This window comes from Phyllobates terribilis, unplaced genomic scaffold (assembly GCF_046119375.1).
Source record: "Phyllobates terribilis strain yellow unplaced genomic scaffold, ASM4611937v1 Scaffold_5__5_contigs__length_657084704, whole genome shotgun sequence".
Classification (NCBI taxonomy): Eukaryota; Metazoa; Chordata; class Amphibia; order Anura; family Dendrobatidae; genus Phyllobates; species Phyllobates terribilis.
In genome coordinates, this window is record NW_027362765.1 from 499,879,985 (window position 1) to 499,903,587 (window position 23,603).

Here is a 23,603-nt window from a genome sequence, read left to right on the forward strand (position 1 = left end):
TTTGTGAAGCACCTGGGGGTTCCAAGTGCTCACTATGCATCTAGATAGGTGCCTTGGGGGGTCTAGTTTCCAAAATGGGGGTCACTTGTGGGGGGTTTCCACTGTTTAGGCACATCAGGGGCTCTCCAAACGCAACATGGCGTCCGCTAATTATTCAAGCAAATTTTACAATCAAAAAGTCAAATGGCGCTCCTTCCCTTCCGAGCACTGCCGTGCGCCCAAACAGTGTTTTTTCCCAACATATGGGGTATATGCGTGCCCAGGGGAAATTGCACAACAAATTTTGGGGTCCATTTTTTCTTGTTACCCCTGCGAAAATAAAAAAATTGGGTCTAAAGTAACATTTTTGTGAAAAAATGTAAATGTTCATTTTTTTCTTCCACATTCCAAAAATTCCTGTGAAGCACCTGAAGGGTTAATAAAGTTCTTGAATGTGGTTTTGAGCACCTTGAGGGGTGCAGTTTTTAAAATGGTGTCACTTTTGGGTATTTTCTGTCATAAAGACCTCTCAAAGTGACTTCAAATGTGATGTGGTCCCTAAAAAAATGGTTTTGTAAATTTTGTTGGAAAAATGAGAAATCGCTGGTCAACTTTTAATCCTTATAGGTCCCTAACAAAAAAAAATTTTGGTTCCAAAATTTTGCTGATGTAAAGAAAACATGTGGGAAATGTTATTTATTAAGTATTTTGTGTGACATATCTCTCTGATTTAAGGGCATAAAAATTAAAAGTTTGAAAATTGCAAAATTTTCTAAATTTTTGCCAAATTTTTGCTTTTTTCACAAATAAACGCAAGTGATATCGAAGAAATTTTACCAAAATCATGAATTACAATATGTCACGAAAAAAACAATCTCAGAATCAGGGGGATCCGTTGAAGCGTTCCAGAGTAATTACCTCATAAAGTGACAGTAGTCAGAATTGAAAAAATTGGCCTGGTCATTAACGTGCAAACCACCCTCGGGGGTAAAGGGGTTAAAGGTTGCACAGAGCCATATTATGGTAGTGTGCTTAAAAGGGTTGTCCCACAAACAAAAGGTCATTTTAATCAATAGATCTTGGAATAAAAATAAGATCCACAATTAGCTGAGATAATCTTATAAATGTGCCCCTGCTGTGTAATGGCTGTGTTTCACTGTACAGGAAAGTTGTCTGATCATACCACATCTCCTAGGCAGGGAAGGAAGCAAAAGAATATACAGATATTACAGTACGGGATCACAGCTGATTCTTTCTGTGAAGTAAAACATTGCTTAAAAACAGGCAGGGAAATGTTTTGCCTCACAGAAAGAATCATCTGTGATCCCGTGCTGTAATATCTGTATACTCTTTTGCTTCCTCCCCTGTCCAGGAGCTGTGGTATGATCAGACCATGTTCCTGCACGGTCAGACACAGCCATTACACTGTACACAGCAGGGGCACATTTATAAGATTATCTCAGCACAGGAACATTTTTTTTAATCACATCCAATTGTGAATTATATTTTTATTCTAAGATCTAGTGAATAAAATTAACTTTTGTTCGTGGGAAAACCCTTTTAAGTCAGAAAGTGGCAAAAATAAAAGAGAAATGTCTTCAACATAATGTGCTCCAATTTGAAATGTCACCTTCTCAATCTGGAATTGGATAAAACCATCAGCAGCGCCATTCATGGAGATTAGTTTGAGTTGTTCGCAATGAAACAAAAAGAACTTTCAGCCTTCAGGCTATAGAGAGCTCTCTGCATCTTTGGAACCGATAAAGGCTTGTCCCATAAAATCAATAAGCACAACATGCTTGTTCTTTTTGAAGATTGAATTAACCCCAATCTTTTTCACCTAGGGTCTGAATTTTCCCTATTTAGTCAGTATTTTACAACATTCCATGTCAAGGTAACCTTTTTACTACAGTAGAGACCTGTAAGAAAACAGAATCTTTCGGCAAGCGATAATATTTTCCTGAAAATTTGCATGGGCTCCTGTAAGGTCTTTCTGGGAGGAGATTTTGAAGAAACTCTAGAATATAGAACTATAGTGTCTTTTATCCATGGCCTTGCTTGCAATTTCATCTATTAACTGGCTAGAGAGACTGGCATAGAAAAATGGCAGGAGAGTGACATCATTCCAGGCCAATTCGGACAACAAGATATGGAATTGGAGGGCATAGCGTCCCACAGTGTTAGTTCCTTGTCTAAGCCATAGTAGAGTGTCAGCAGCAGAAGGGACATGACCTGGCTCTTCAAACACTCTATGGAAGGCGATTAGGAAAGAGGGTAGAGAATGCATCATAGGATCGTCTCTTTCCCATAATGGTGTGGCCCAATCTAAGGCATCTCCAGATAACAAAGAAAAATATGTTGCTTTCAACTAGACAGAAAGGAAACAGTTGGGGACAAAGTTCACAATGTACATTGAATTTGCTCATAAAGCCCTGACATGCCTTAGGATCTCCATCAAATCAGGCAGGACTTGGCAGATGTGGAGATGTTCCCAAGAAAATGTCCTGGATAATCAAGGGACCGTGGCAGGTAATGAAAAGCTGTTGGTGTAACAAAAGGAGTTTGAGGCAAAGCATCCATATGAGCGGAGAGGTCACACACAGCCTGGAAGACTTACCGTTGGCTCACAGCAAACTGCATAAGAAGACTGTACAAGTCCTCCATACCCAACAGCATTGAGGACCTAAGGACCTGAGGTGGATTTTCTGTGAGATTGCCTGGTTGAGCATCAGGAGATACAGGTGATGGTGCAGCAGAGAGGGTTTTGATTGAAAACACATAGACAAGCAAAGACAGCAGGATATGCAGGATGGTAGACAAACAAATGGTGCTGATGAAGCAGAACAGAGTATGGAAACACACTGGGACAGTAACTGCACATGAAACTGGTGTCTTCCTGCAAAGATGCAGTTAATCACAAGAATAAAGTCTTGCATTTTTGAGCAGAGCAATGGTCAATACCAGAAATGTATGTAAACTGGGACTTGTAAGAAGGAAATGGTTAACCATAGGAAAGCAATGAAGTGTAGGCATACTGGAGACTCATTTGAAGAGATGAATTACCTTGATTGCAGAGGCCAGGTATTGACAGCATCAAGGGCAGTTATGAGAAGTTGATTACTTGCTTGCAGAGCGATAGGTATGGACAAACCTATTACGTTCAATTGAACTTTGAAATAACACTAGTTGTAGCATGGAAGTCAGAAGTAGCAAAGGATGTGATTGTGGGGCACTATTATTTTGCTTTTTAATGAACAGATAGTGGATGGTTCGATAATTTAATTGAGCTGTACTGCAGAAAACTCCAATGACAGAGACTAACTAAGCTACATACATACAGATAATGTATTTAAAAGTACAACAGCACAATTGTGAAATCATACACACATTATATAAGGGACAAACCTGTCTGAACCTTGTGATCCACCTTTGATGCAGTTACAATTAATACAAGGGTAGTTTTATTATGAAGACAGGTAATACGATATTCAGCACATAATGTAGTGTAGTAAATTTTGTTTAGTTGCCTTTGGGCAAATTGTACCTATAACTTAATTACACTAAGCACCTCCTTTGAATTTACTTAGTTTGTGCTTAGACACTTGGCTGGAGCTGAACCAAGTGTAGTAGAAGTAAAATCCTGATATAGTGTGGACAATGCTACTTAAAGTGGACCCATCACCAGGTCAATAGTGGCCAGGTATTGCTCTTATATTATTCCTTTAGGCCGTATAAATCAGACCGAGATCGGAACGCAGTGCACGGACATGACGGTGGTTTTCCTGACCAGAGCGTGACAGTTGCATAGATATATATGAAGCTGTCATGCTCAGGTTGAGAGAGCTGCCAGCCGGTCCGTGCACTGCGTTCCGATCTCCGTCCGATATATATGGCCACATTACTGCACCCTTAATGTCGTAAATGGATCTATCTCATAACAGGTACAAATGGAAGCAGAGGGACCCTATTGATTATTATTAGTGTTGGTACTCGCCCGAGCATCACGCTACTCGGGATGTTCGGCGAGCACCGAGCATTTCCGGGTTACTCGGGCGGGAGCTCGGATCTCCGCCCTGCACGTTTGGCGCTCTTTACAGAGCCAATGAACATGCAGGGATTGCCAGCCAGTCACTGTAATGCCGCAGCCATGTTGTTTGTGGGCATTACAGTGATTGGCTGGCCGCACAGCGTCACCTCGAGTATTTAAAACCTGGCGCCGCCATCTTGGACACAGTCGCTCCGGATCAGACAGTGTAGGGACAGCGCTGCTGATTTAGGGAAAGATATATCCTGCAAAATAGTTAGTGTAGAGTCTGTAAAGGCTGCCAGATCAAACAAACAGTCCTTCTCAGGACTAATATCCATCCCAGATATCAGGCAGGCAGGCTGTATAGGAGACGCAGTGGTTATACCAGCAAACGCTGCATTACAGTCCTGTATGCTCCTGTTGCTGAAATTGCTGGACTTAGCGCCAGGTCTCGGGGGCAAGGAAAAAAACTTTTTTTTTCATCTAAATCCTCTTTTTTTTTTCCTCCTTCACACTGTACAAATACTCGTCCCCCCCCCCACAAATATATCTGTTGAAAATAGTCTGGTGTAGGCTAGAGAAATAGAAGTGTGGTTTTGCAGTTCCACGGTTCAAACCTCTGTATTATCCAGTTTTCGGCCATTTGTATCTAAAAAAAACAGTTTGAGTGTGTCACTCACTGTTCAGCCGCAAATATATATATTTAAAAAAGTCTAGTATACACCAGTAAATTAGAACTGTGGTTTTGCCATTCCACAGTAAAAAAAAATCTCTATTATTCAGCTTTTGGTATTTTTTCCGTAAAGAAAAACAGTAATAGTATCTCCCTGATTGTTCAGATTGTTTAAAAGAGTCGGGTGTAGGCAAGAGAAATAGAACTGTGGTTTTCCTCTTCCACGGTTCTAATCTACTTTTTGTTACCCTTTTTCCATTGATAGTGCGAGTGTAAGCTATTTTACTTCCTTTACAATGGGCAAGGCGCGTGGCAAGGGACGTGGAAGTGGACGCTTAGGTGATGGTGCGTTCAGAGGACGGGGCCGTTGCCAAGGTGAAAATGTGCCACAACCAACAGCCACATCTTCTCGCTCCCACTTCTTGACCGAATTACTAGGGAAGCACAGAACAACACCAGTATTGCGAACTGATCAGTGTGAACAGGTTATTAATTGGATAGCAGGTAATACTTCCAGTTACCTGGGCACCACCACCTCCGGTCTGTCTTCCACACGGTCAACTCTTAGTAGCGGTGAGTCTCGACATCATACTCCTCCTCACCCTGATGCTCCTTCCTTCCACCATGCCGAGTGTCGTCAGACAGCAACTGATCCCACACTTGGACACTCTGAAGAGCTGTTCACTGGTCCATTTCCAGATTTGTGCCCCTCGCCTGCTCCACTTGAAGTAGTGGAAGAGGAGATCCCATGTAGCGATGCCCAAATATTTGAACAGCCACGGCCACAGGAAGTCGACGCTGGCAATTTGTCACAAGAGGTGGACGATGACGAGACACAATTGCCAGGAAGTGAGGAGGAGGATCGTGGTGCGCAAGTGGAAGAGGAGGAGGTTGTGGATGATCTAGTAACTGACCCAACGTGGCAGGAGGACATGCACAGCGAGGCCAGCAGCACACAGGGTGAGGGAGGCAGAGTACCCCAACAGGCAGGAAGAAGCAGTGTGGTGGCCACAGACAGAGGCGGGCAACAGTTCCCCATAACACCAACACGAGGGACGTTGCCAGTACAACCTGTAGGTCTCCCAGAGTCTGGAATTTTTTTTAAAGACCCTGCTGATAACCCTAAAAAGGCCATATGTACCACCTGCCATGCCAGCATCAGCAGGGGTGACAAAACTACCAGCCTGACCACCACCAGCATGATCAGGCACATGGCAGCAAAGCACCCGACTTTGAGGGGCGAACCCCAAGGTCCACGACCAGTGTCAGCGGGTGTCACCACTGCTTCTTCCGCTGTTGTATGTGCAATAGAACCCCCTGTTGTGTGTGCAAGGCAATCCCCTGTCCATACTGCATGCAAAGATGCCCCCTCCTCTCAGTCTTCACTTGTTATGGCAGCATCAATGTCCACATCCACGTCCCACCGCAGCGTTCAATTGTCCATATCCCAGACCTTTGAACGAAAGCGGAAATTCGCAGCTAACGCCCCACAGGCCACAGTCCTAAATTCACACATTTCACGACTGCTCGCGTTGGAAATGCTGCCTTTTAGGCTGGTGGAGACGGAATACTTCCGCAACCTTATGGCGGTGGCCGTCCCTCGGTACTCGGTCCCCAGCCGACACTATTTTGCCCGGTGTGCCATCCCCTCACTACACAAGCACGTGTTCCAAAACATCTGCCGTGCCCTCAACAATGCAGTTACTGGGAGAGTCCACCTGACAACGGACACGTGGACAAGTGCTTGTGGCCAGGGACGGTACATCTCCCTGACGGCACACTGGGTAAACATAGTGGAAGCCAGGACCCAGTCAGACCTTGGGACGGAACACATCCTCCCCACACCGAGGATTGCGGGCCCTATGTCAGTCAGAGTTGCCCCCACAGTGTACAGCTCCTGCGCATCATCCTCCTCCTCCTCCTCCTCATGTTCAGCCTCCATCTCAGATATCACCACATCAGTTACAAGCTGGAAGCACTGCAGTACTGCCTCCGCCAAGCGGCAACAGGCTGTGCTGAAACTCATAAGCTTAGGTGATAAACCTCACAGTTGTGGACAACTGTGAAAGAGCAGGCAGATCTGTGGCTGAGACCGCTGAACCTACATACAGGCATGGTCGTGTGTGACAATCGCCGTAGCCTGGTGGCGGATCTGAGGCGAGGCGAGATCACACACGTACCATGCTTAGCTCATGTGTGACTGGTGTGTGATGTCCCCACAAGTTGGAACTCTACCCTCCACATGTTGCAAAGGATTTCTGAGCAGAAGAGAGCAGTTGTGGAGTACCAGCTGCAACAAGGCCGTCGATATTCAGGTCAGACTCCACACATAAGACCTCAGGAGTGGACCTGGATTTCTGACATATGTACCATCCTGACAAACTTTGAGGAGTCCACCAAGATGGTGAGTGGCGATGACGCCATCATTAGCGTCAGCATTCCACTGGTCTGTCTTTTGCAACGCTCTCTACAGAGAATTAAAGAGGACGCATTGCAGCCAGAGTATGATGAGATGGATCAAGAAGCCGTAGCGGTCGATTACACACAGCCCAGCCTCATCTCATCCCAACGTGCATTGGTGGACAATGAGGGAGAGGAGGAGGAGGAGGAGGAGGAGGAGCTTGTATCATGTGCTGTAGACGGTAGTACCTGTACAACTGTCATACCGTCGGTTCAGCGTGGGTGGCCTGAGGACAGGGGGGAGGAAGAGGAGGAGGAGGAGGACAGCATGGTCATTCGTCATCTTGGTGAGGACACGGAAGTCTTGCCCGTTACCAGTCTGACACGCATGGCTGACTTTATGTTACAATGTCTTAACCATGACCCTCGCATTGCCAAAATGTTGGGTGACAGTCATTACTGGTTGGTGACACTTGTAGACCCCCGCTACAAGGAGAACTTTCACTCTCTTATTCCTGAGGTGGAGAGGTCTACAAAAATGGGGCAGTACCAGAAGGCCCTTGCTGCAGAACTGTTAAAAAAATTCCCATCTGAATACGCTAGAGGCAGAGGTCACAGTTCGTTGACCAACCAAGGAGTACAAGCGAGAGAGAGGCAACTCCAATCCAGCAGAGGCAGGGGAACACTGTCAACATTCTGGGAAAGTTTTCTGAGACCCGCCCAGCTTACAGGCCCTGAGGCGCGGGGTACTCTCACAAGGAGTGGAAAGTTTCAAAAGATGGTGATTCCTCTGTGCCTTTTAATTATTGGGTATCCAAGCTGGACACTTGGAATGAACTCGCTCTGTACGCCTTGGAGGTCCTGGCCTGCCCTGCAGCTAGAGTGTTATCGGAGCGTGTTTTTAGTGCCGCTGGGGGAATTATAACTGATAAGCGCACTCGCCTGTCAACTGACAATGCTGACAAGCTGACCCTTATCAAAATGAACAAGGGCTGGATTAAGCCAGACTTCTCATCACCACCAAATGACAGCAGAGTAATATAAAGTCAAATCCACTGTGTTATTTCGGGAGGTGTATTCACATCCACTGCCTCACACCCACACATGGGTATATGCTTCCTCATTTCGGCTGTTTTTTGTTCTTCTCCTTATCCTCAGCCTCCACCACCACTATACCACCAGGGTGACCGTGGTCCGTGTTGCCATTATTGAAAGTTCCTCCGTCCTTATTTTTGTCAGCTTTTGCTTGGAAGGCATAAGCAAAGACTGTGGGAGACCCACTCCCCAATAATGGGAATAATATTTTTAAGATGCTGTACTGTATGGCTCTTGTAAGGGGCATTAAAAGCGTCTTGTTAAGCTACTGTGACCTCCACCACTTTTCCGAGGGGCATTCAAACCGTCTTGTTAAGCTACTGCGACCTCCACCACTTTTACGAGGGGCATTCAAACCATCTTGTTAAGCTACTGCGACCTCCACCACTTTTCCAAGGGGCATTAAAAGTGTCTTGTTAAACCACTCTGAACTCCACAGCTCTTCCAAGCGGCATTGAAATGTTGTTTTTAATTAACTCTAACCTCCACGACTCTTCGAACGGGCATTGCATTTCCTCCTAATTTTTGGCAGCTTTTGCTTGGAAGGCATAAGCAAAGACTATGGGAGACACACTCCCCAATAATGGGAATAATGCTTGTAATATGCTGTACTGCATGGCTCTTGTAAGGGGCATTGCAAGTTCCTCCGTCCTAATTTTTGGCAGCTTTTGCTTGGAAGGCATAAGCAAAGACTATGGGAGACACACTCCCCAATAATGGGAATAATGCTTGTAATATGCTGTACTGCATGGCTCTTGTAAGGGGCATTGCAAGTTCCTCCGTCCTAATTTTTGGCAGCTTTTGCTTGGAAGGCATAAGCAAAGACTATGGGAGACACACTCCCCAATAATGGGAATAATGTTTGGAATATGCTGTACTGCATGGCTCTTGTAAGGGGCATTGCAAGTTCCTCCTAATTTTTGGCAGCTTTTGCTTGGAAGGCATAAGCAAAGACTATGGGAGACACACTCCCCAATAATGGGAATAATGTTTGTAATATGCTGTACTGTATGGCTCTTGGAAGGGGTATTAAAAGCGTTTTGTTAAGCTACTGCGACCTTCACCACTTTTCCGAGGGGCATTAAAAACGTCTTGTTAAGCTACTGTGACCTCCACGTCTCTTCAAAGGGGCATTAAAAGCGTCTTCTTAAGCCACTCTGAACTCCACAGCTCATCCAAGGGGCATTGAAATGTTGTTTTTAATTACCTCTAATCTCCACGACTCTTCCAACGGGTATTGCATTTCCTCCTAATTTTAGTCAGCTTTTGCTTTTCAATGCAAAGGCAAAAACTAAGGGAGACCCACTCCCCAATAATGGGTAGAAGGTTTTTAGTACGCTGTAATCCACGTCTGTTTCAAGGGGCATTGCAGTTCCTCATAATTTTTGGAAAGCCTTCCATTCACTGCTTAGGCCAACAGTGTACATGAGACCCAGTTGCTATAAATGGAAAAAACGGTTTAGTTAAGGCCCTCTGACCTCCATGTCATTTCCAAGGGGCATTGGAGTGCCTCAAAACTTTTGGTAGGCATTGCACTCACTGTATGCCCTATAACTGTGTTCCCGAACAGCAAGCAGTATGGTATTACAGCCTGGGGGTGGGTGGGTGGCAGGCTGCACACTTACGCTTGCATTCCAAGAAAACAAAACAGATGCTAAGTTTTATCATCATCATCATCATGCTCCTCACCTTGGCACTCTCAACTCCCCTGATGGAGAAGCCATGGCCCACCGGAGGAGTCTGGTTCTCTGGTGGGCTCGTCCAATGCTGCCCTAAAGCAGGCCGGGCTAAGAAAAGTGTGTGGGGGGATGTTCCAAGGAGAAATAGAGGCGGCTGGGGACCGTTTATGGACACCCGGCTGCCCCCAGGCGGCTGGGGACCGAGTATGGACACCCGGCCACCCCCTGGCGGCTGGGGACTGAGTGTGGACACCCGGCCGCCGGGCGGCTGGGGACTGAGTGTGGACACCCGGCCGCCAGGCGGCTGGGGACTGAGTATGGATTCCAGGCCGCCAACGCAGCCATGACGTGGTAGCCAGATTTCGCCTCCACATGCCTAAAAGGCCCAATTTCAAGTGCAAGCAAGCAGTATGGTATTGCAGCCTGGGGGTGGGTGGGTGGTTGGCTGCATATTTGCGCTTGCATTGCAAGGAATGGGGGAGGTACAATTGAACACTGCCCTGGGACAAGAACTTGCACAGGGATAGTTGCAAGTCTGTATCTTCTGATGCGGCAAGGATAACTTCTGATGGGCACACTTTTAAGCAGTGACCTGGGTGTCAGAGATGCTTCCAGGGGTCTTCCCCATGCTGTTCCCATGTCTTTTCAGCACTGTATGCATGTGTCACACAGCACATGGCCAGATAAGGTTGTAAAATGTTAAAATGACATTTCCCGGTGAATGCATTTGTCACGGTTTAAAGCAATACAAAAGTGCAAAAACGCATAAAAAATGCTACTTGTGAACATAGCCCAAGGTGTGGAGGAGTATTTTTTTTTTGTTATTTATTTTACCTTATACACAAGTCTTTACCCTGGAAAGGAACTTCCTTAACATATTTCACAGGAAAGCAGTTTCAGTTTCGTTTTTGAACGTTTTATTGTGAGCTCTTAAAAGTGGCTAATACCTCTGACCACGTTGTTGACAGCAGTGACCTGGGGGTCAGAAATGCTTCCTGAGGCGATCCCCATGCTGTCCCCATGTCATTTGAACACTGTCACTATCGTTTTGGGCACTTGTTAGGCTTTTAAAAGACTGCCGGGGGTGCCACCGCAAAAATGCTCGGGTCTCCCATAGACTAACATTGGGCTCGTTGCTCGGGTCGAGCACCCGAGTATCACGGCGAGCTCGGCCTGAGCTTCGAGCACACGAGCATTTTAGTGCTCGCTCAACACAAATTATTATGTGTCCACTTTTAGAACAGAAGAAAACACTCTGCATGCTGCACTCTGTTTTTTTTACATTAATTCCATTTGTTTTTTCCTAAAAATGGAACATAGAAACAGAATATCAAAACGCAAATGTGAACGTAACCTTAGTGTAGCGATTACAGGTTTGCCAGTGGTTGTAGAATCATGCTGTGTAAAAGAGGTGAATAGAATCAGATAACGATATTGTGGAAACCTTGACCTATGTAGGAGGAATTATCTGTAAATCAGAGGACACTGGGAGCAGGTAGTCACCATTTACCAATGGTTATCATTCATCTCTATTATGTTATTTTAGAGGTCTGCTCTATCCCGTGCCAAATAATTTAGGAAGTTTAGGGTGTGATTTCCAGGCCACATAGTGTGCTCTGTAAGAGATGCACCTGCACTTCATACTATCTCAGCAACTATTTCTCAAGTGCATCACTAGTGTTTTGATTTTGATAGAAGTTAGAGAAAGGAATTACTGACAGCCCCATATGGATGTCAGACTTTGTATTTTAAAGTTTACAGACCCGTGGCACAAGTCTGATGTGACCAAAAAGTGCAGAGTTAGTAGATCTCCGAGGGTCCTGGAAATTGTCTCTGACAGCAGCATTTATCACGCGCTGGCAAGGGGGCGCGTCATTTCACGAGTCCTTTGGCGCTCCCGTAACATGATCGCGGGGTGCTGATGGGTTGCCATAACAGCCAGATTCTGCTAAAGACGCCTATGCTTTTCATCACGATTCTCATCCCTCTTTTGCCCCATTAAAAATAAAAAAAAAATATACACATATATACATTTTCGGTATCGCCATATCCAGAAAAGTCTGATCCTTCAAAATATAAAAAAATAATCCGATCAGTAAACAGCAAAATAAGAAAAAAATCTGGGGCACCAGAATTACGTTTATTTGGCCTCCACAACATTGCAATAAAATGCAATAAGAGGCGATCAAAACATTGTACCTACACCAAAATGGTGTCAGTAAAAACGTCAACTCAAGGTGCAAAAAAAAACAAAAAGCCATGACACAGCCCCAGATCACAAAAAATAAAACTGTTACGGGTCTCAGAAAATGGTGAAAATGTATTTATTTTTTTTTTCTTCCAATTTCTGATTTTTTTTTACCATTACTTAAAACAATAAACATGTTTACAAAATACATGTTTGGTATCTGTGTACTCGTACTGACCTGGATAATCATATTGCCAGGTCAGTTCTACAGTATTGTGAACCTGCTAAATAACAACCCCAAAAAACGGTTGTGGAGTTGCACTTTTTTTTGCAATTTCAACACGCTGGGAATTTTTCCCCCACTTTCCAGTGCATCACTTGATAAAATGATTGGTGGCATTCAAAAGTACAAGTCGTCCCACAAAAAAACAAGTCCTTATATGGCTATGTGGATGGAAAAAAATGTTTTGGCTCTTGGAAGAAGGGGAAGAAAAAATGAAAACGAAAAAAAAAAAAACGGGAACAGCCCGGTCATGAAGGGGTTAAGCTGCATATGTATTGTTTACATAGTGAGCGTGGCCACTTCGTGAATTAGTGGTGGACTTGTTACCACTTCTGGTAGCTAGGAAAATCCTACCAACAAATAGTATATGTCCTATACAAACATGGAGTCATGCAACAACCAACTATATAACGTTACAAACACAATAATAAAGAGTGATAACAAAAAACCTAATCAAAAGGTGAAGACTCAAGCAAAAACATTATGTGTACAATGTATGGAGGGGCATGTCCGTAGTGAAGATTAGACCTATGGTAATGTCCACAGTGAGAAAAAGGACAAAAAAATTACCAATGCTCAGTGGATAATATGGTGAGAAGTTACGATGAAGATTCAAAGAAACAGTGTATGGTCAAGAACTGTTGCCTACCATTGCTCCCTGTGCAAGAACCAAGTGTTGTGGTAGATCGACTCACTCGACTTCTTAGTGAGGAAGACAAAGGAACCGTTTCTACACTATGTGCAGAATTATTAGGCAAGTTGTATTTTAGAGGATTATTTTTATTATTGATCAACAACTATGTTCTCAATCAACCCAAAAGACTCAAATATCCAAGCTTAATATTTTTGGAAGTTGGAGTGTTTTTTTTTTTTAGATTTGGCTATCTTAGGAGGATATCTGTTTGTGCAGGTAACTATTACTGTGCCGAATTATTAGGCAACTTAATAAAAACCAAATATAATCCCATCTCACTTATTTATTTTCACCAGGTAAACCAATATCAGTGCACAAAATTTAGAAATAAAGCTTTCTGACATTCAAAAACAAAACCCCCAAAAATTAGTGATCAATATAGCCACCTTTCTTTATGATGACACTCAACAGCCTTCCATCCATAGATTCTGTCAGTTGCTTGATCTGTTTTCGATCAACATTGCGTGCAGCAGCCACCACACCCTCCCAGACACTGTTCCGAGAGGTGTACTGTTTTCCCTCCCTGTAGATCTCACATTTTATGATAGACCACAGGTTCTCTATGGGGTTCAGATCAGGTGAACAAGGGGGCCATGTCATTATTTTTTCTTCTTTTAGACCTTTACTAGCCAGCCATGCTGTGGAGTAGTTGGATGCATGTGATGGAGCATTGTCCTGCATGAAAATCATGTTTTTCTTGAACAATACCGACTTCTTCCTGTACCACTGCTTGAAGAAGTTGTCTTCCAGAAACTGGCAGTAGGTCTGGGAGTTGAGCTTCACTCCATCCTCAACCCGAAAAGGTTCCACAAGTTCATCTTTGATACCAGCCTATACCAGTACCCCACCTCCACCTTGCTGGCATCTGAGTCAGAGTAGAGCTCTGCCCTTTACTGATCCAGCCTCTGGTCCATCCATCTCGCCCATCAAGAGTCACTCTCATTTCATCAGTCCATAAAACCTTTGAAAAATCAGTCTTAAGATATTTCTTGGCCCATTCTTGACATTTTATCTTATATTTCTTGTTCAAAGGTGGTCGTTTTTCAGCCTTCCTTACCTTGGCCATGTCCCTGAGTATCGCACACCTTGTGCTTTTTGATACTCCAGTAACGTTGCAGCTCTGAAATAAGGCAAAACTGGTGGCGAATGGCATCTTGGCAGCTTCACGCTTGATTTTCCTCAATTAATGGGCAGTTATTTTGCGCCTTTTTTGGCCAACACGCTTCTTGCGACCCTGTTGGCTATTTGCCATGAAACGCTTGATTGTTCGGTGATCACGCTTCAAAAGTTTGGAAATTTCAAGACTGCTGCATCCCTCTGCAAGACATCTCACAATTTTGGACTTTTCAGAGCCCGTCAAATCTCTCTTCTGACCCATTTTGCCAAAGGAAAGGAATTTGCCTAATAATTAAGCACACCGTATATAGAGTGTTGATGTCATTAGTCAACACCCCTCCTCATTACAGAGATGCACATCACCAGATTTACTTAACTGGTAGTTGGCTCTCAAGCCTATGCAGCTTGGAGTAGGACAACATGTATAAAAAGTATCATGTGAGCAAAATACTCATTTGCCTAATAATTCTGCACACAGTGTATTTAAAGTGCGGCTGGTTTATTGCAATCCTAATAAACCACGTCACCAGAAAACGTAAATATAACCTTTGTCCGCCAGAAGGTAAAACATACAATAACAAGTCCATACAATAGTGCTGTTTAGCCCTGCTGGATTAGAGTCCAGCTTCCATGTCCTTTAACCCCTTTACCCCCCAGGGTGGTTTACATGTTAATGACCGGGTCAATTTTTACAATTCTGACCAGTGTCACTTTATGAGGTAAGAACTCTGGAAGGCTTCAACGGATCCCCCTGATTCTGAGACTGTTTTATCATGACATTTTGTACTTCATGGTATCGAAAAAAATTTACCACTATCACTTGCGTTTATTTGTGAAAAAAATGGAAATTTGGCGAAAATTGTGAAAATTTCACAATTTTCAAACTTTGAATTTTCATGCCCTTAAATCAGAGAGATATGTCACACAAAATAGTTAATAAGTAACATTTCCCACATGTCTACTTTACATCAGCACAATTTTGGAAACAAATATTTTTTTGTTAGCGAGCTATAAGGGTTAAAAGTTGACCAGCGATTTCTCATTTTTACAACAACATTTTTTTTTTTTTTTTTTTTTTTACTTCCAGCCACTTTCTGACTAGACATGTCCGGCTTTGCTAGATAAACCTGTATTGAGCGAGGGCTCACTCGTCTAGTTGTCACGTGTCCGCATGTGTGCAAATCATATACTTGCTGTCACGTGCCCACCTCTCCTGGCACAGTCACCGGAGAATCTTCACAATGTTCAGTGTGTGCAATGTGAGGATTCACAAGTCTGCAGTCATAGAGAGTAGCTGCAGACTTGTACTACAAGGCCGGACAAATCCCTTTCAGTATTTTATAACTAATCATCAGGCATCTTTACGCATATTGTGGGGCCCATTATTCTGTACGGAGGACTATGTGGGGCCCATTATTCTGTACGGAGGACTATGTGGGGCCCATTATTCTGTACGGAGGACTATGTGGGGCCCATTATACTGTACGGAGGACTATGTGGGGCCCATTATACTGTACGGAGGACTATGTGGGGCCCATTATTCTGTACGGAGGACTATGTGGGGCCCATTATTCTGTACGGAGGGCTATGTGGGGCCCATTATTCTGTACGGAGGGCTATGTGGGGCCCATTATTCTGTACGGAGGACTATGTGGGGCCCATTATTCTGTACGGAGGGCTATGTGGGGCCCATTATTCTGTACGGAGGGCTATGTGGGGCCCATTATTCTGTACGGAGGGCTATGTGGGGCCCATTATTCTGTACGGAGGACTATGTGGGGCCCATTATTCTGTACGGAGGACTATGTGGGGCCCATTATTCTGTACGGAGGACTATGTGGGGCCCATTATTCTGTACGGAGGACTATGTGGGGCCCATTATTCTGTACGGAGGACTATGTGGGGCCCATTATTCTGTACGGAGGACTATGTGGGGCCCATTATTCTGTATGGAGGACTATGTGGGGCCCATTATTCTGTATGGAGGACTATGTGGGGCCCATTATTCTGTATGGAGGACTATGTGGGGCCCATTATTCTGTATGGAGGACTATGTGGGGCCCATTATTCTGTATGGAGGACTATGTGGGGCCCATTATTCTGTATGGAGGACTATGTGGGGCCCATTATTCTGTATGGAGGACTATGTGGGGCCCATTATTCTGTATGGAGGACTATGTGGGGCCCATTATTCTGTATGGAGGACTATGTGGGGCCCATTATTCTGTATGGAGGACTATGTGGGGCCCATTATTCTGTATGGCGGACTATGTGGGGCCCATTATTCTGTATGGAGGACTATGTGGGGCTCATTATTCTGTATGGAGGACTATGTGGGGCCCATTATTCTGTATGGAGGACTATGTGGGGCCCATTATTCTGTATGGAGGACTATGTGGGGCCCATTATTCTGTATGGAGGACTATGTGGGGCCCATTATACTGTATGGAGGACTATGTGGGGCTCATTATTCCGTATGGAGGACTATGTGGGGCCCATTATTCTGTATGGAGGACTATGTGGGGCCCATTATTCTGTACGGAGGACTATGTGGGGCCCATTATTCTGTATGGAGGACTATGTGGGGCCCATTATTCTGTATGGAGGACTATGTGGGGCCCATTATTCTGTACGGGAGGACTATGTGGGGCCCATTATTCTGTATGGAGGATTACAGACTGACCTGAAGGAGCTCATAGAAAGCTGCTTATCATCTTATGGTTGACAATGCTTTTCCTTGTAAAGCATGAATCTGACTAAATTCTCTCCTCTTCCCAATAGTCTCACAATCTCCATGCCCATAAACACCTGAATATCTCCAACAATTTTCCGAATTCTTTTGTGAAATTCTCAAGTTATTATACTGACAAATTGGAAACGAGGCTTTAAAACAGACCCCTCCTCCTCAATCTGCAAATTAAAGAGGTTGTCTACTACCTTGAATTACTAATTTTGTCAGAAATGCTTAACGATAATGCCCATATACCTTTTCTGTCAGTTTCATGTTGTTAGATGTCTTTTTGCTTCGCTACCCAGCTCTGTTGTCATAGCGCCCGCTTCCTCTTCAGGACCCTCTGCTCCCTTCTGACTACATCTCCCATCATCCCTTGTGCTGGGCTGCAAGCCAGCAGTGACAACACCCCCTGTAACTCCGCCTACACCCACCAACTCCTCCCCCAGCATCACACACATCAGCATGATCTCCAGTACAGGACACTGCAGGGAATAGAAGTAATGCACAAAGCACCATTACACCAGCCCTGATAATACAGATGATCCCCTGCTCCCCCTCACTGATATGGATGATGGGATGGATCAATAGATGGATGGATGGATGGGGAGAGATCTGAATGTAAAGAATCTCTGCACTATTAGTATAATGAAGACAACTGCTTAACAGGCAATGTCATACACTAAAGACAACTGCTTACTTGTTTTATGCCATGCACCAAAAAGAACTTCTTACAGGCAATGCCATACACCAAAGACAACTGATTTAAAGCAGCAACCTGATTAAACTGCTACCAATAACTGAAAATGTAAAAAGTACCTTGTAACAGTGTCCATTTTAGGACATGATCAGATATCAAAATCAAACATCAGAATGATGTCAGTTTGAGGCTAAATACCCTGAGAACTGATTCTGACAAATGATTCTGACAAGTGACTCAGACAAGTGTAATAATAAAAAAAAAAGAAACTATTTGCTGATGGGACATGAACCCAAAATTCTGTATCTCAAAGCCAGTGCACTAACCACTGAACTATAAACTCATCTGTCAAAAAAATTAGGAGTTCTATTTGGTTATATGATTTTCAGTACAAACTAGTCTAAAACTCATTGGGACGTATGCACAGACTGCAAGCAAGCCAAATTCAAATGATGTTTGATTTTGATGTGTGAGTCTGATGCGTGACTTTCTTCAAACATCAGAATCACAATGACTTTTAGTCACCCTGAGTATTTTCATGATTGATCTCATAAGACAAGAAAAGTTATTAGTTAGTATCATCTGATTGGATAGCTTAATGGTAAGGCATCAGCCTCTGAAGCTACAGTGTTAAGAGTTTAAATCCTGATAGGAATAATTTTTTTTTTTTTTATAATTATGCCTATTTAGCACACAAACTACAGGGGTGTTTTACTTTTAATATCTGACCCTCTGATTGTCATCCTGATGTGTTAAGAGTTTCCGACATGCTGTCTATTTGCATGGTAAATTACATAGCCAAAGTAAATTGGGAGGCAATAATTTACTACATATCTATTTCCAAGTGACTTTATATTTGCATAATTAAGGGGTCTAATGATAAAATGTCTTTATTGTAAATTTTTATTTCCATCCACCCAAGTACTAGCTGCAAACTCCCAATTTACTTTTGCTATGTAATTTACCATGCAAATAGACAGCACGTTCAGTATTTGGTCAATATTTTACACCAGCATTTGAAAACCAAAACCAGGAGAGGAACAAATCAGAGGAAAAGTATAATTGAAACACGTTACCACGTCTACATTTTTCACTCACTTCTGGATTTGGCTTACAAATACTGATGTAAAATACTGACCAAATACTAAACATGTGAACATGGCCTAAAGATGAGTTCTGCTGCATGCAGCTCCGCCCACCCACTAATCCCCGCCCACACCGCCTTACATCACAGGAAGCAGCAGATTCTCACCCAGAGGTCATGTGACCAGAGGAGCAGCTCAGGTCACAGCAGAGTATATAGTGAAATGCTTATCTGTGGGCGTTGGGCACATGAGAGGGACATGGAAAATAGAAGTCAACCCCTTTAATAAACCAGAATCATAATTCTCATCCTGTGGGTTTATATTATTTGGGTATGGCAGAAGGTTGTACAGAATGTCATGGGGGTGGCTCTGCCTCCCAGCAGTCAAAACTTCTTAAATTACTAGCTTGATTATATCAGAGGGAGCTTCAGCGGCAGCCATACTGGTCATCACCATATAGGCCACGTTCACACTATCAGTATTTTACATCAGTATTTGTAAGCCAAAACCAGGAGTGGGTGAGAAATACAGAAGTGGTGACGTGTTTCTATTATACTTTTCCTCTGACTGTTCCTCTCCTGATTTTGGTTTACAAATACTGAGGTAAAAACTGACTAAATACTGAATGTGTGAACGTGGCCTACATGAGTGAATTTTGTATTGATGGCATCACACGGTGCTCAAAGTGCTGTAGCAGCAGCAGCAGGGTCAATAAACTCCCAGCATTTGGGGATGAGCTTCTGCTGTTTTCCTAACCCTGACCTTCTGCTGAGTAGATGAATGTTTGTCTTCTTTATCATTTATTATGAAACAGAACGAGTCTATTCTGCACTTTCTCCTACTGAACTGAGAGGCGCAGACTAGGGACAGATAGAACTTTTCCACTGCAAAAAGAGAAACATTGACACAAAGTTTGACCAAATATGTAAGATCCTACTAACTAAAGACCTGCTGCACATTGACCCCGATGTATAACACAGTCTAGGTGTATGTGCTGCTGCTGGATCGTATACACAGAATCCATTGTGTATTACAATAGAGGCATTGTGGATGAGATTTTATTGTGATCATCTGCAGCCTAAATTCACATGACCTGCAAATTTCAATTTTTTTTTGTTGGATTCGTGCAGAGGTAAGGATAAAGGCCTCTGGAACAGAATGGGAGCCTTAGGCTATGTTCACACATTGCGTTTTTGCTGCGCTTTTTTATGCAGCAAAACCTGATCTCTTGCCAGAAGGTTGTTCAGGATTTTTCTTGCTTTTTTGCTTGTTTGTTGGTGCATTTTTTCACTGCCCTTTTGTGAAAAAAAAAAAAAGTCATTCTGCTTTGACACAAAAAACGCTGAAAAACCTGGCACCTGCGTTATTGATGCGTTTTTTCACCATCCATTATTTCCAATGGGTGAAAAAACTCTGAAAGAAAATAACATCCTCTATTTTGCAAAAAAATCATGCAAAGCACAAAATCCTGAACAAAAAAAAAAAAAACAAGCTGTGTGCATAAGATTTCTGGATTCTCATAGACTTTGCTGGTACTGTAAAACGCAGCTGGAAATTTGCATAAAAAAACAAGATGTATGAACATAGCCTTAGGCCACGTTCACACGTTCAGTATTTTAAATCAGTATTTGTAAGCCAAAATCAGGAGTGGAACAATCATAGGTGAAGGTATAATAGAAACAAGTCACCACGTCTGTATTTATCACCCACTCCTGGTTTTGGCTTAAAAATACTGATGTAAAATACTGACCAAATACTGAATGTGTGAACGTGGCCTAACGATGAGTTCTGCTGAATGAAGAACGTGGCCTTATTGTTACTAATCCAAGGTATTAGGACTCATTCAGATGTCAGTATTTTTCACACAAGCCAAAAGTGGTACCGGTGTCAGTGTTTTTCGCATATGGTTAAATAAATTAATTCATTACAAAGCTTCTCCTATCCTTTGCAATGTTAAACATGGACAGCACACAATAGGCACACGGATGGCATGCATGTGCTGTCCCCGTTTTTCACAGTCATGTATTGGCACTTTTCATCCGCACTGCTGGTAAAAATAAATAAACGGACATATCTCTGAGATATTTGCACAGACATGGTCCAGGAAAAACACAGACACGTGACTAGCTGCATAGATTATAATGCATACATGTTCTATCAATGAAAAATATGGATAGAACACGTACACGTATGTGAAACATGGATGTCTGAATGATGCATCTCTTTGATTTTCATTATATTTTTAAGTTGCATGTTTAGGGTCTGTTCACATCTGCGTTATAGGTGCCTCTAGTGTAGAATCCATAATATTTATATTCAATGAGTAGCACAGTATGCAGCCCTGCTCATCTAGAGCAAATTACGGGCACCACAATGAAATCCACGGTGAAGTCAAAATTGTCTGTAAGGAGCTGCTGGTGTTTGTCATTTTACAGATCCAGTATTCTGTCATTTTAGTTTTTCTTCTCTTATCATGAATCAGAAAACCAGAGATATTAAAGCAAATGAGAAATCAGCCTCAGGGCTAATTCAGACGTCCAATTTTCACGTACGAGTACTATCCGTAGTTTTCAGGGATGGCACTCGTACCTGTGACAGTCCACGAAAAATATCGGAGACGTGTCCGATTTAGATCCAAGGGTCGGATCAAAATCATCGACAATGCAAGTCAATGGGTCCATTAAAAAAAATTGGGAGTGCACTCGGATGCCATCAAAGTACGGTCAAATTTTCATGGACTGTCACATAGGAGAAGGTGGAGAAACTTTTTTTTTTCTTATACATAAGAAAAACGGACTTCTGAACAAGCCCTCACAGTATGTGCACACGGCAAACCTTATCCCAGCATTTTCTATGCGATTTTGGAAGATCTGTGCAGATGATCAGGATTTTTCCTGACAGGATTTCATGTGCGGAAAAAGAAGCAGCATGTTCGTTTTTTGTGCGGATTTGCCTTTTTTTCCAATACAGTGCATCGGAGAAAACACATGCCAAATCCGCAGGCAGAAACGCACAAAAAAAAGCATAAAAAACGCGTGGAATTTCGCAGTGTTTTTGTTGCCAAGAGGTGCAGAACAGCTGCAGAAATTTCTGCAAGCAAATACTGATTGTGCGCACATGCCCTTAGGGTTCATGGAGACGAGTGTATAAATCGGATGAGTGCTTTCTGATTTTTGATCGGCTAGTACACGGACCCATTTTATTCAATAGGGCTGTTCAGGTGAACAATTTTTTTTCCCTCGACCCAGCTAGCGGTAAGTAAAAAACAAAATAAAAATAAAAAAAAACACAGCATGTACTACTGTCTATGTCTATGGGTGCGTAAAAAAACATAAAAAAATAATGGATCCCACACGGAATATACAAGCGGCATGCGATTTATATGGATACATATTTATTATTAATATAGGAAACAGTTTTTGAACAAGTACATTTTTTAGTGAAGATATATGAAAACGGATCATAGAAGGTGGACTCACACGGATGAAAATGAGTAAAAATAAATAAATATTCACCGAGTTTTCTTTATGAAACTTGGACATTTTCTCATATGCTGATCTGCAGGGGCCTGTCACTTTACCATGAATTATTTTCCCCAATTTGCCTCCTTTTATTTGCATTTTTATAAGTGCAAGAAAAACAATTGACAATTGTGGCAAAAACAATCAACAGCTCATGCACCTATACAAATATTTATACATCACAAGTAAAGGGACTACGAAAAAGGTGGCAGACCACTGCTCGCTGCGTTCATGACTCTGCATGATAAATCCCCCCAGTCCTGTTATTTCGTGAGCTTAGACACCTGTTTTGCATTACAAATATCATAAGCTTCCTTCTAATTTTGGCACAGGACCTTCACAGAGTAAGCTGAATCATTTGATAGCCATTGAGTATGTACTTTGCTGGAGTCTCACAAGATCTTTTACACGTTTCCAGAAATTAGAACAAAAAAAAAAAAAAAAAACACATCCTCAAATTCAACTAAATATAAAAGCATTAAAACAAGCGCAGCAGCGTATCACACACAAAAGCTAAATCAGCACAGCGCCATAATAATAACGATGACAATAAGCGGAATGCAATAAATCAGAGCTGTAGATTTTGTAGCCGGAAAGTTATAATGTAGTTTCATCAACAAAATTGTGCATGAGTATTCAGAGTTCCGGCACTGACATGTAGACGGTGAATGGATGTGCAGGCTCTTACCCTGGGGCTGCACTGAGTGCATGCTCTGCAGACAAGTGTGATCTTGGGGTGAAGGCGGCCTCACATTTCTGCACTGCTGGCTGCTGGTCACAAGCCATAGTATCCCTTGTGTTGTGAATGAGTTGAGCCTTGGTGTGTTACTGGCTCAGTAATTGCTGGGCTGGGTGACCAGCCCTCACACTGCTGCCTCACAGCATTGGAATGTCTGAGCTAACACTGCCCTACCAGAGAGCTCACTAGTAGTCAGCAGCCTGCCAAGCCATGCGGACAGTGGGGCAGATAATTGCATCTTATGGGAGATGGCGAACACTACAGAATCCAACACGGAAAATGAGCCGGGTGGGGGGAGGCAATTATCACCACTCCACAAGTCATCTGTATGGGAAGGGAAATGAATGATTTTAAAGAGGTATTCATTACCCATACAGAGGTGATTGCGAACCCTCTAAGGGTTCATTCAGACATCAGTTTTTTTCACGTACAAGAAAAACGGACCGAATTTCTTTTGTGATTTTTCAGGGGTATGGCATTTTTGGGGAGGGCATGTACACATATAAATTTCACTCTAGAGCTTGAAAACACATGTAAAAAATTGCATAACATAAAAAATGCGAACAATAACATTTGTAAAAAAAAACAACAAACAATGAAAAATGCATGAGATCTGTGGCATTTTTTAAGAGTTTAAAAATAGAATAAAGGCACCCTAGGCTATGTTCACACGTTGCGTTTTTTGCTGCGTTT

General features: G+C 43.0%; 1 protein-coding gene across 7 annotated transcripts in view; it reads right to left on the minus strand.

Moving 5' to 3' along the window:
- Positions 1 to 23,095, minus strand: part of PLCE1 (phospholipase C epsilon 1) — a 366,977-nt gene extending 343,882 nt beyond the window's left edge. For all 7 annotated transcript variants that reach the window (XM_073685569.1, XM_073685572.1, XM_073685570.1 and 4 more), the window contains exon 1: positions 22,860 to 23,095. The gene's annotated coding sequence lies outside the window, so the exon portion shown is untranslated. The remainder of the gene's footprint in view (positions 1 to 22,859) is intronic.
- Positions 23,096 to 23,603: the final 508 nt, after the last annotated feature.